This window comes from Rutidosis leptorrhynchoides, chromosome 6, assembly GCF_046630445.1.
Source record: "Rutidosis leptorrhynchoides isolate AG116_Rl617_1_P2 chromosome 6, CSIRO_AGI_Rlap_v1, whole genome shotgun sequence".
NCBI classification, from domain to species: Eukaryota; Viridiplantae; Streptophyta; class Magnoliopsida; order Asterales; family Asteraceae; genus Rutidosis; species Rutidosis leptorrhynchoides.
The window spans coordinates 5281026-5292016 of NC_092338.1; the positions used below are offsets into that span (position 1 = coordinate 5281026).

A 10991-nucleotide genomic window follows, 5' to 3' on the forward strand; every position below is an offset into this window, starting at 1 on the left:
AATATTTTAGAATATAGGTATAAAATGGGGAGTTCGATTTGTATTTTAATGAAAGTTAGGGGGTTGGGTGTGTGAAAAATGAAATATTAAATAGTACTATAAAATGGGAGGGTTCGATTTGTATTTTAATGAAAGTTAGGGGGTTGGATGTGTGAAAAATGAAATATTAAATAGTACTTTTTATAACTAATAAGACAAATTTTGTCTATTAGTTATATTAGTAATTATAATAATACTAATAATAATAAATATTATGATAATATTAATGATAATACTAATGACTATTTTAATGATAATAATAATAATACTAATTATAACTTTAACGATAATAATGATAGTAAAAGTAACAATTTATAATGATAATACCTTTTATTGATAATGATAATGATAATAATAATAATAATAATAATAATAATAATAATAATAATAATAATAATAATAATAATAATAATAATAATAATAATAATAATAATAATAATAATAATAATAATAATAATAATTAGATAAAAACTATAACGACGATAATAACGACGATAATAATAATCATTTTTTTTTATAATAATACAAAAATTCAATTGACTATAACTTCTAATCCGTTCATCGAAACCATTCGATATCTAAATGAAAAGTTCTTAATTTTTCGCTAGCTTTCCAACGACATGCATATCTTATACCTTATCTCAACCGCATATGTAACTAGTTCATAATCTATTGTCAACTATTTAACGATAATATTAAATATACAAGCATGCATAATCCTATATACTCGAGCACTAGTCAGGGATACACTATTAATATATAAAAGTTAAGTTATGAGTGCTCACGTATCAATATTGAGATTCAATATTGCAGAAAAGGTACGTAGACGCAACGGAGATGATAAACACTAGATCGACCTCACGAGCATACCCCCGAACATTACCCATCACCTCCATAGCTATAACCCATAATTTCCTTAGCCCTATCCTACTCGAAAAACCCGTCTTGAAATAATTCGCTCATGACCTCGTCGTAGTATTTTATGTATAATATTACTAATAATATTACTCTTAGTGATAATAATTAGATTAATAAAAATATTAGTCTTACTAATAATATTTATAATATAAATATATGTGTGTATATCGGGAGAGATAGATAGAGTGAACACTGGAACCAGGATCGGGTTGATTTTATAGATGTATGCTACCACCGACACTCATGCGATCGCATGAGTGTCTAGTATCAAATTCATGCGAGCGCATGACACAACATGGCACACGGTTTTGTTTCTTAATCAACAACGTGTTTTATTAATTATTATAATTCAAATATTATTTAATCTATAGAATTAATTAAATATTATATTATATTCTTGTGCATAGTTGATTTCTAATTTTAGCACCGATGAATTATTCGTTGGCGCTCGACTTACGTGCCAGTTCCGGTTTTTTGAACGTCCTTTCGTACGCTTAGAAAACTTGTACTTTACGTTTCGCGACACGTACCTTTATCAATAATTAGACTTAAATCATTAGTAAACTATATTACATGAAGTGTAACTTATGCATTTGAGTGTTTTGGTCATTTGCTTCTATAAATCAACGTCTCATTGTTTACCAAAATGTATTATTTTAAATCGAACCATTTTATGAGTAAATATGTATATTTATATTTTCATTTAGAATTATAAATTTATACATAATATATATGTTTGTAATATTTATCTAATAATAAAATTTTTAGTTTTTCCAAAATAATCATATTTCAAAGATTATTATATATAATCATTTAAATAATAGAATTTACTATGTCGTATTACATTTACGTTCTTAAAACGCTACATATATATATTTATAATATAAAGCTTAAATTCTTCTAATTCTATAAAATCAATTTATCCTTATAAAATAATAGATTATAATAATTCAGTTTTTGAAATCGTTTTCTCATATTTGAAAATAGGTCAGTCGAATATTATGAAATCCAATTCTCCACTAACTTTTGTCTAACGTTCGTCAATTGACACATTTGTTCTTGCATGTAAATCACTTTACCAAATATTCCGAATACCGCTAAAAGGAAAGGTTTCTTAAATTAAAGTGGACCTCATAACAGAGATTCGTAATCGTACAATAAATCTGATAAATCAATCATTTGATATTATTTTCTAATTTCATCGATAACCATATTAAATATATTTTGAAACAAACACGTTCATGTAAAGTATTATACAATTAATGTTTTCAAGTTATAATATATATACACATATACATATATAATCATAACTGTTCAAATAATGGTTCGTGAATCATTGAAATTTGGTCGAGGTTAAATGAATGTATGAACATAGTTTAAAATCTTTGAGATTCAACTTAACAAACTTTGCTTATCGTGTCGGAATAATATAAAGATAAAGTTTAAATTTGGTCGGAAATTTTCTGGTTGTCACATATACACTTTGCAACTGTGACGATCGCTTCAAATCCATATGGACGAACACGTCATTCATCGATTTCATTGCGAGGTATTTGACCTCTATATGATACGTTTTGTAAACATTGCATTCTTTTGAAAAGGCACACCATAAATGAATATTTAAATCAAAGATTTTCGACAGCTGATGATTTCTACATATAGACAATCACCGTAAATAATAGTTTACAATAGTACTTCCGTTGACAATGCAGTCAAAATAAGATACATGGTGATGATTTGGTGAATGTAACGTTTTCTTGAAAAATATGCCATGTAAGACTCCATGCACATAGCTTGTCTAACATATAATCAAACAGCGGAAGACTTCTAGGAAACCTGAGAATAAACATGCTAACAAGTGTCAACACAAAGGTTGATGAGTTCATAGTTTTAATGTATCGTATAATCTGTATATAAAGGTGGATCACAAGATTTCAGTTGTTTCATCCGAAACGTTTATCAAAATATTCTACGAAATTGAGCACCCTGGTAACTAAGCTTTAACGTCTATAATAAGTACCCCTGTTTTAACATACATGAAACCAACATGTACAATACACGCAAACCAACATATATTAACTCAAATAGCATACGTCTGCTTTATTGTTCAGGCTAGGGTTTCTATACCTGGAACAGACGGGGGTGTCAAGCCCTATGGATCCATATATAACTACTCGCGCCCACCAGTTCTTATAACCGGCAGTTACTAGTTACCAAAGCTAAGGGATTTTCGGTTCAAACTCAGTGTAGAATTTAGTATGTACTTGCATCCATTGCGTTTAAAATAAAGTGCATGTATTCTCAGCCCAAAAATATAGATTGCAAAAGCAATTAAAAAGGGAGCAAATGAAACTCATCTTAGCAGCATATAAAGTCGTTCACCAAAATGTGACCGAAACTCGGATTACCAAATAACCGTAGATCTCAACCTAGAGAACATATGTTGGTCAATAAATGTCTATCAAGCTAGGTCAGGTCATAGTGTATCATAATCCTAATGCTCGAGATCGACATACAAAAGTTATCCAAAGTCGTTTCAAAAAGTCAATTTTGACAGTTGTTTAACAAAACGAGACGTACCTTATATAAGGATTCATTTACTCGGTTGGTAATATTCAAAAATCCAATTTATCAATCTTGTAAACAAGTTGTTTAAATATTAATTGTAGATTTAAAAGCAATTTCAATTAACGTCAATCATAATTCAGTTGATCATATCTTTTAATCCGTTCATCGAAATTATTCGATATCTAAATGAAAAGTTATTGATTTTTTGCCAGCTTCCCAAAAACATGTATATCATATACCTTTTACCAGTAATATATGTATTTAATTCGTGATTCATTATAAACTGTTTAACGACGAAATTTAGCATACATGCATGCATAAATATATATACTCGAGCACTAGACATGGATACACAATTAATATATAAAAGATAAGATATGAATGCTCACGTATCAATATTGTGATTCAATATTGCAGGAAAGTACGTAGACGTAACGGAGATGATAAACACTAGGTTTGACTTGCTAATATTACCCATGAACATTACCCATAACCTCCATGGCAATAGCTCATAATTTCCTTAGCTCTAGCTTGCTCGAAAACTCATTTTGAAATCATTTGGACATCACTCCGTCGTAATATTTTATGTATATTATTATTTTTGTATCGTTAAAATAATAATACTAATACTATTAATAATAAGATTAATAATAATAATCTTAATATTAATAATAATAATAATAATAATATATATATATATATATATATATATATATATATATATATATATATATATATATATATATATATATATATATATATATATATATATATATAGAAAGTCGAGAGATAGATATATGAATGAATCAGAAACAGAAATCGCGAATTTATAGATGTGGCCAGCAAAAGGATGCCATGCGATCGCATGGCTTCCCAAGCCATTTCTCATGCGATCGTATGGGAAGGTATAACAGCTCACAAATGTTTTTGTCCTACGCTTGTCGACATATTTATTAATTATATTTATAATATATAATTTATATAATTAATTATATATTATATTAAATTCACGTGCATAGTTGACTTGTAATTTTTGTTCCGATAAGTCGTACGTCATCACGCGACTTATGTCCCGGTTCCAGTTTTTCGAACGTCCTTTTGTACACTAAGAAAACTTGCATTTTACGTTTCGTGACACGTACCTATGTTAAAATATAGTCTTAAATTATCAATAAACTATATCACTTAAAGTGTATCTTAAACTTTCGAGTGTTTTGGTCATTTACTTCTATAAATCATCGTCTCGTAGTATATACATATACATATATACATTTTCATTTTGAAATAGTGTTTTACTGTAGCAAATAGTGATTTTTGAAAACACTGTAGCTTTTCGGGTACTGTAGTAATTCGAAAATACTGTAGCAAATTAGTGTTTTACTGGTTCATCTTAAACGTTTTAGTTAACTTATCTAAATATCAATCGAATCAATAATCGAATGTCACCATCGTTTACTAAATAACTTAAAATCATATATATTCAAATAGATATATAAACCAATAAGTTTAATGTACGGTATCATGCAATTAAAACTTTGTTACGTTTTCAAGTTATAGTATATATATGTATCTATTTACATATAATGGTTCACGAATCGTTGAGAACAACCGAAGGGTACTTGAATAGTTCGGTTTTACAGACTTTGCTTATCGTGTCGGAAACGTTAAATCATTTAAAGATAAAGTTTAAATTTGGTCAAAAATTTTCGGGTTGTCACAGCAATGATGATCCTAAGACAATACTAGAACATACATTACACTAAGTAAACTCACAAGATAAATTATTTTGATTAGTAAGTTTACAACAACCTAATTCTATATCTATAAGATCATAGAATCTTCTCTTGCTTAATCAAATTTGAGTAGTAATTAAAGCACTTGTGATCTCTGGAAATAAGCCTTTGAAAGATGCAAGAGGGTCAACTTTAAATGTTCTTCAATGCTTGCCTTTTATAGTGTGATTCAAAAACTAGCCGTTGTCACACGGTTCCCAGCACGGTCGATCATGGTTCGACCGCGCATGCTCCAATCCAAAATATGTATCCGTTGTATGGCCGTTTGACTCAGATTTGTACACCACATTTTGGAACCTTTACTCTATCTAGCATCTGCAAAAGAAACCCAACATCATATACAAGTAATATATGCATTAAGTGTGTGGGATTTGGTCTTATTGAGTGAAAGTGACATAACACTCCAAGAGTGGTAAACCCAACATTCTTGGAGAAGTGTCTTGATTGATATTTTGGGAAATCTCAGTTTGGTCAAGACTTAGTTAGCCACATTAATGCATTTGGTTCAATCCTAAAGACTAGTCAATATGTCATTAATTTCCTAGTTTCAATTAATCAGAAGTCATACTCATTTGAGGATTAAGTAGAGATTAATTGAATGATGTCTTTCTAAAATAATCATTAAGTGTGTAAAGACATCAATGTTAAGTCATACTTGGATAAGTAATCACAACTTGTTACTTAGACAAGACCAAATAGACAATTGACCATTATTCCTTTGTGAACCATTTTACACTTAGTTTATTGAAGCAAACTAGTTACTTGAATCCTAGTATTCTAACTAGTATCACATAGCAAGCATGTTAATCAAGTTGGCAAATTAATGAGTATTAAACATATTAGTAAGTAGCAAGTAATACTCACACATAGCAAGAGATAGTTATTCTAAAATCAATCATATAGATATTTGCACAACATTATAGTTTAAGCTTTTAGCAAGCTTACTTGCAATATAACATATTTCATGATTAATGTGTAAGCACACATTAATGTCCAACACATGCACAAGGGAAGAACAATCTCTAGTTGGGACTTGGTGACCATCCTAAATGTATTTAAGTGTATTTTAGGATTACAAGTCTTTACTAGTTACACTTGAAAGCATTGTTCTTCATTTAGCCTTAATTACTCACTAAGTCATCTTTACTTGTAATTAATATTCTAGTGACATTAGCTTAAGTGTGTTAGTACTTGATGATCATAATAAAGATATCTAGATAAGTTTTAAGATCACAAGTTGTTGATTAACACTTACGTGTTATGCCTAATCATGGTTAATTTTGTCATTAAGATGTAATTTAGCGTAATTAACTGAGATTAGTGTTTTTACGACCAAAACTCAATTGAGTATGGAAACTATTCTAAGTGTGTTGAAAAAGGTTTCATGAATTATAGACGTGGGAACTAGTCAGACTAAATTTGGTCAAAAATGGTGACAGAGAAAACTTCTGTCGCACTGCGGTTGACCGTGGTGGCGACCGTGCAACTTGTTTTCACAAAACTGCGTTGCAATTCCGTCTGGGCTTCTACGGATGGGTGTACGGTTGACCGTACTCTGACCGTGTACTTTGCTGACCTTTATTTTCATTCTTTAAGTTTTGTTTGACTTGATCATTTGCAAGATCAAGTATGGATTAGTGAACTTGCGTGTTTTATGTTAAGATGTCGATCATCACTTATGTGTATGTATGTGTCATCATCAAAACATATTCTTTGGTTAAGCATCATACTTAACTTTGTCGGTTAGTCCATTAACCAACATTCAACCAACATTTTTGAGTATATCCCAGAGATCTATCGACTTCCAAGTTTCCGGGAAGTTGTGGAAGCGGTAGGATGTTATTCGTTTTTTGTCGATCGGTTCAGGATTGTGTGAGACAGATTTAGGGTTACCGAAACGTTTGATAAGGTTGATGGATGTTTCGCGGTGTTTAAAATGGTTGTATATTTGATTGGAAGATGAGTTAAGCTTGGTGGTATTAGGGTTAGGGTTTTCAAAGAATCGGGGATGCTTAAAGCTGTTGGATTGTGGGATTTTGGTATTAGGGTTAGGGTTTGTGGACGTGTGTTTATTTCGATCAACCTTGATTCATACTCCCTCATTAATCGGTCGGTAGTGTATGTTTTGATTGACGGTAGCGATTGGGATTTTCGATCGGTTTTGTTGTTTGGGAGTAAAAGGGGATGTGGGTTTATGGGACATGTTGATGTATGAAATGGTTGTTTGAAAAGGCTAAACTAGATTACGAACGTAAAAAAACAGCAAAAGAAATAGAATATCAGTAGCAGGTTTGCCGGAATTTAACTCCGGCGGCGGTTAGGTTGTAGGAGAAGGAGAGAGAGCATATTAATTGATTGATGTCTTCAAAATGAATATTGAAAAGAAACAAAATAGAATATCACTAATTTATACAATTGCCGTGCAACGCATGGGCTCATAAAACTAGTACATATATACATGTACATATACATGTACATATATATATATATATATATATATATATATATATATATATATATATATATATATATATATATATATATATATATATATATATATATATATATATATATATATATATATTCATAAAATATTCAAAGGGTATGTGTGACTTTTTATATATTTTTAAATAGAATCATGAACAAATTTAATATATAATTTTTTAGAGGCAAACTCATACATCCATTAATATGGATATATACAGTAATTCACGAATATGTTTTAAACATGATTTGAACCCCTTTATGATTAGAGGGTCACCGATATCCCTAGGAAAAAACTATCAGGTACAAATTTAATATGCATGTTTGGTACAAAATCTTCGTAAAAATTTGTAAAAATATTAAATTTAAGTAACCTCTAATAGCTAGTTCATTTAATTCTTAATATTATCCTTATATACTAAAACTTTTTGATATTATCCTTAATATTATCCTTATATATCCTTATCCTTATATACTAAAACTTTTTGATCGTTTGCCAAACTGACATTCACCTCTTCTCTTTTGTATGCCACTAATAATCACCACCTCCCCCAATCTCCCCAAATTACTCAACTCCACCACCACCGACGGCGACCCCACCACCAGCAACAACACTCCCACCTCCAGCGACACCGCCGCCACCAGTAACACTGCCGCCACCAGTGCCAACACAATCTTCATCGCACCATCTTCATCCCTCCATCCTCATCACCACGATTTACATGCGATCGCATAATAAAAGGACGATTTAGGGTTGTAAACATTTGATGAGCAACTATTGAAGGGTTTTCACTTGATAATTTGATCTTCTGGAATGATTAAGCGGACGATTTAGGGTTGTAATCGTTTGTTTTCACCCTTTTCCATGTTCAACTGATTTAGTTGTTGTTGTTCATCGTCAGTTCATCGGTTCCACCAATTTATGACGCGTATGTTTTAATTGTTCAAAATCAAATGGAGATTTAGTATTTCTTTTTCGTGTTCAATTGATTGATTATTAATAGCTCAAGAAACCCGATAATGATTACTAGTACTATTACTATGTTCCTCTCTTTAATTTATTAATTATATACTGTACTACAGTTAGCATGATAGTTTCATATTGGATTTTTACGGCTCTACTGAGTCGACAGCAATCGTCGATTTATTAGCGACTTAGACTTGACTGACTCTTAGAGCCTAAATTAAATACCAGGCAGGAGTTAAAACCCATGGAAATTTGATTCTACCATTTTCATGGCGTCTAATTATTTTTATTTTATTATTCTTTTTTTTTTTTTAAACTTTTTCCTACTTAAAGGCCGGAGGTCCTCTCGTAAGCAATCTTTTTATCCGTCGAATAGAGAGAGGGATGACTTTCTCTCCTTTTGAGAATGTTTCACTCTGGGTGAAGAAATAACTTGTCTTTATTCTCGGATAGGGGAAGGATTGTCTACATCTCACCTCCCCCATACACCACTTATGTGGTATTGGGTTTTGTTGTTGTTGTTGTTGTATAAAGTTCAAAAATTTCAGAAAAAATTTCGTTATGGATGGTTAAATTAAATTAATCTTGATTTTATTATTTATTTTCTCTTTGGCATCAAATCAATGTTGTTTTGTACAGTTATTAAGATTTTCTTTCTTTTTTTCTTAATTGAAATTGTATTCAGGGCACAAGGGAATTGCTAAGAATTAGAAAAAGTTTAGAACTTTTTGCATTATGGGTATGTGGAAGATTGTTTAAGGAGCTAAATTGTCATATGTATGAAGAATTTTGTAGGTGATTATGGAGAATTCATATGGTTTTGGTTATCAGATGATGATGATGCTAAAAGGTTTGATTGATTGTTGCAGCATATAAAAATATATGGGAAGGAGCAAGGTGTTCCTTCCTCCTACATACCAATTTTTAATGTTCATCTGTATCTTACTAATCATTTACATTATCGGTTAACCTCTTCGTTTTTAGTCGTTTTACGTTACACCCATGTCATTTTACATAGGTTTAATTTTTATGTGGCCTAGGGGTGAACATTTGGAGTACAAATTATGTTTGAGGTGATAAAACTCAAATCATCGCCATCAATGGTCTATGACTCTACCGTATCAACCGATTGCTGGTATTCTCACTGTATTGCAGTTTTCGTTATTTGATTTTTCCCTTACCGTGATTTTAAACTTTATTGATTCAATTTGTTGTTGCTAAAGCTTTTTTTGTCCAAACTACTTATATTGTGTATTTGCTTTTTAGCATAGCGAAGTTTCAAGAAAGTAAAAGGTATAGATAATGAGGTATGTTTATAGATTTTAATATTAAGGTTTTCAATTTCTATTAGTTTTTCGGGTAAAATTGATGTTTGAGAATCTCACGTGGATTAATCGTATATAGCAATTGTTGCCAAATGTGTGAAAGTTTGAGTAATGCATCAATAATGACTTACAACTGTTGGTTTTAATGAATTACATTTATACTTAACGCTTTATGTAAAGTTGTAAATATAGCATATAATAATATAAGTGGATACTATTTTAATAATACATTGATGGTATCATCTTCTGTTATACATGCCATGTTCTCATTTTAACAATTAGGAATGATATTTTAGACCTAAAAGTTATGGGTGTAATTCAAATCTGATGCTCATTCTATTTCTATTAAGTTGTAATTGTATATTATTTTGTAGGAATGATGTATTATATTTTACGGTTAATTTGGTTTTGCAGTAACCTTCAAAGTGAAGCCCTCAAAGAGGAAATTACTCAGATAACTGCTGCTGATACCAAGGAAACGAAATTTTGTTATTTGAAGGTTCCAGATCTGCTTGATCATGTCATTTGTGTTGATATTCGCAGCTAGCTTCTGCTGTTTCATTCACTGACTACTCGCGGGCATATGCCAATGCCAAACGTTCTTAACGCACTTCACCGTCTGCCTCCTATATGTCGCTAATGACAGAAAGTATTTGCTTTTATATTTTCTTTACCTTTGCTATTCATATGTTGATTTGAGTTGTTTAAGAATAGAGTGATTGTTGATTTGTGATTTGGGTTTTTTTGCAGGTTGTTGTCTGGAGGATTGACGTTTACTCTCTTTCGATTTTAAGGTAAGCTATGTTTTTTAGTGTGTTAATTTCTATTTTTTTGTTCCTTTCGAACGGATAATTATGTGTCTTTATATGGTGATGCTTTATAAGATCTTTATAAGAT

General features: G+C 30.6%; 1 long non-coding RNA gene across 6 annotated transcripts; it reads left to right on the forward strand.

Annotated features, from left to right (window-relative positions):
- The first annotated feature begins 8304 nt into the window (after positions 1-8304).
- Positions 8305-10991, forward strand: LOC139853264 (uncharacterized). Of its 6 annotated transcripts, XR_011761331.1 has the most exons (6): positions 8305-8832; positions 9555-9666; positions 9810-9904; positions 10036-10076; positions 10509-10743; positions 10845-10991. It is a non-coding gene; the product is annotated as an uncharacterized lncRNA (long non-coding RNA). The 6 variants fall into 6 exon arrangements; XR_011761327.1 differs by having other exon boundaries at positions 8305-9666; XR_011761330.1 differs by having other exon boundaries at positions 8305-9619.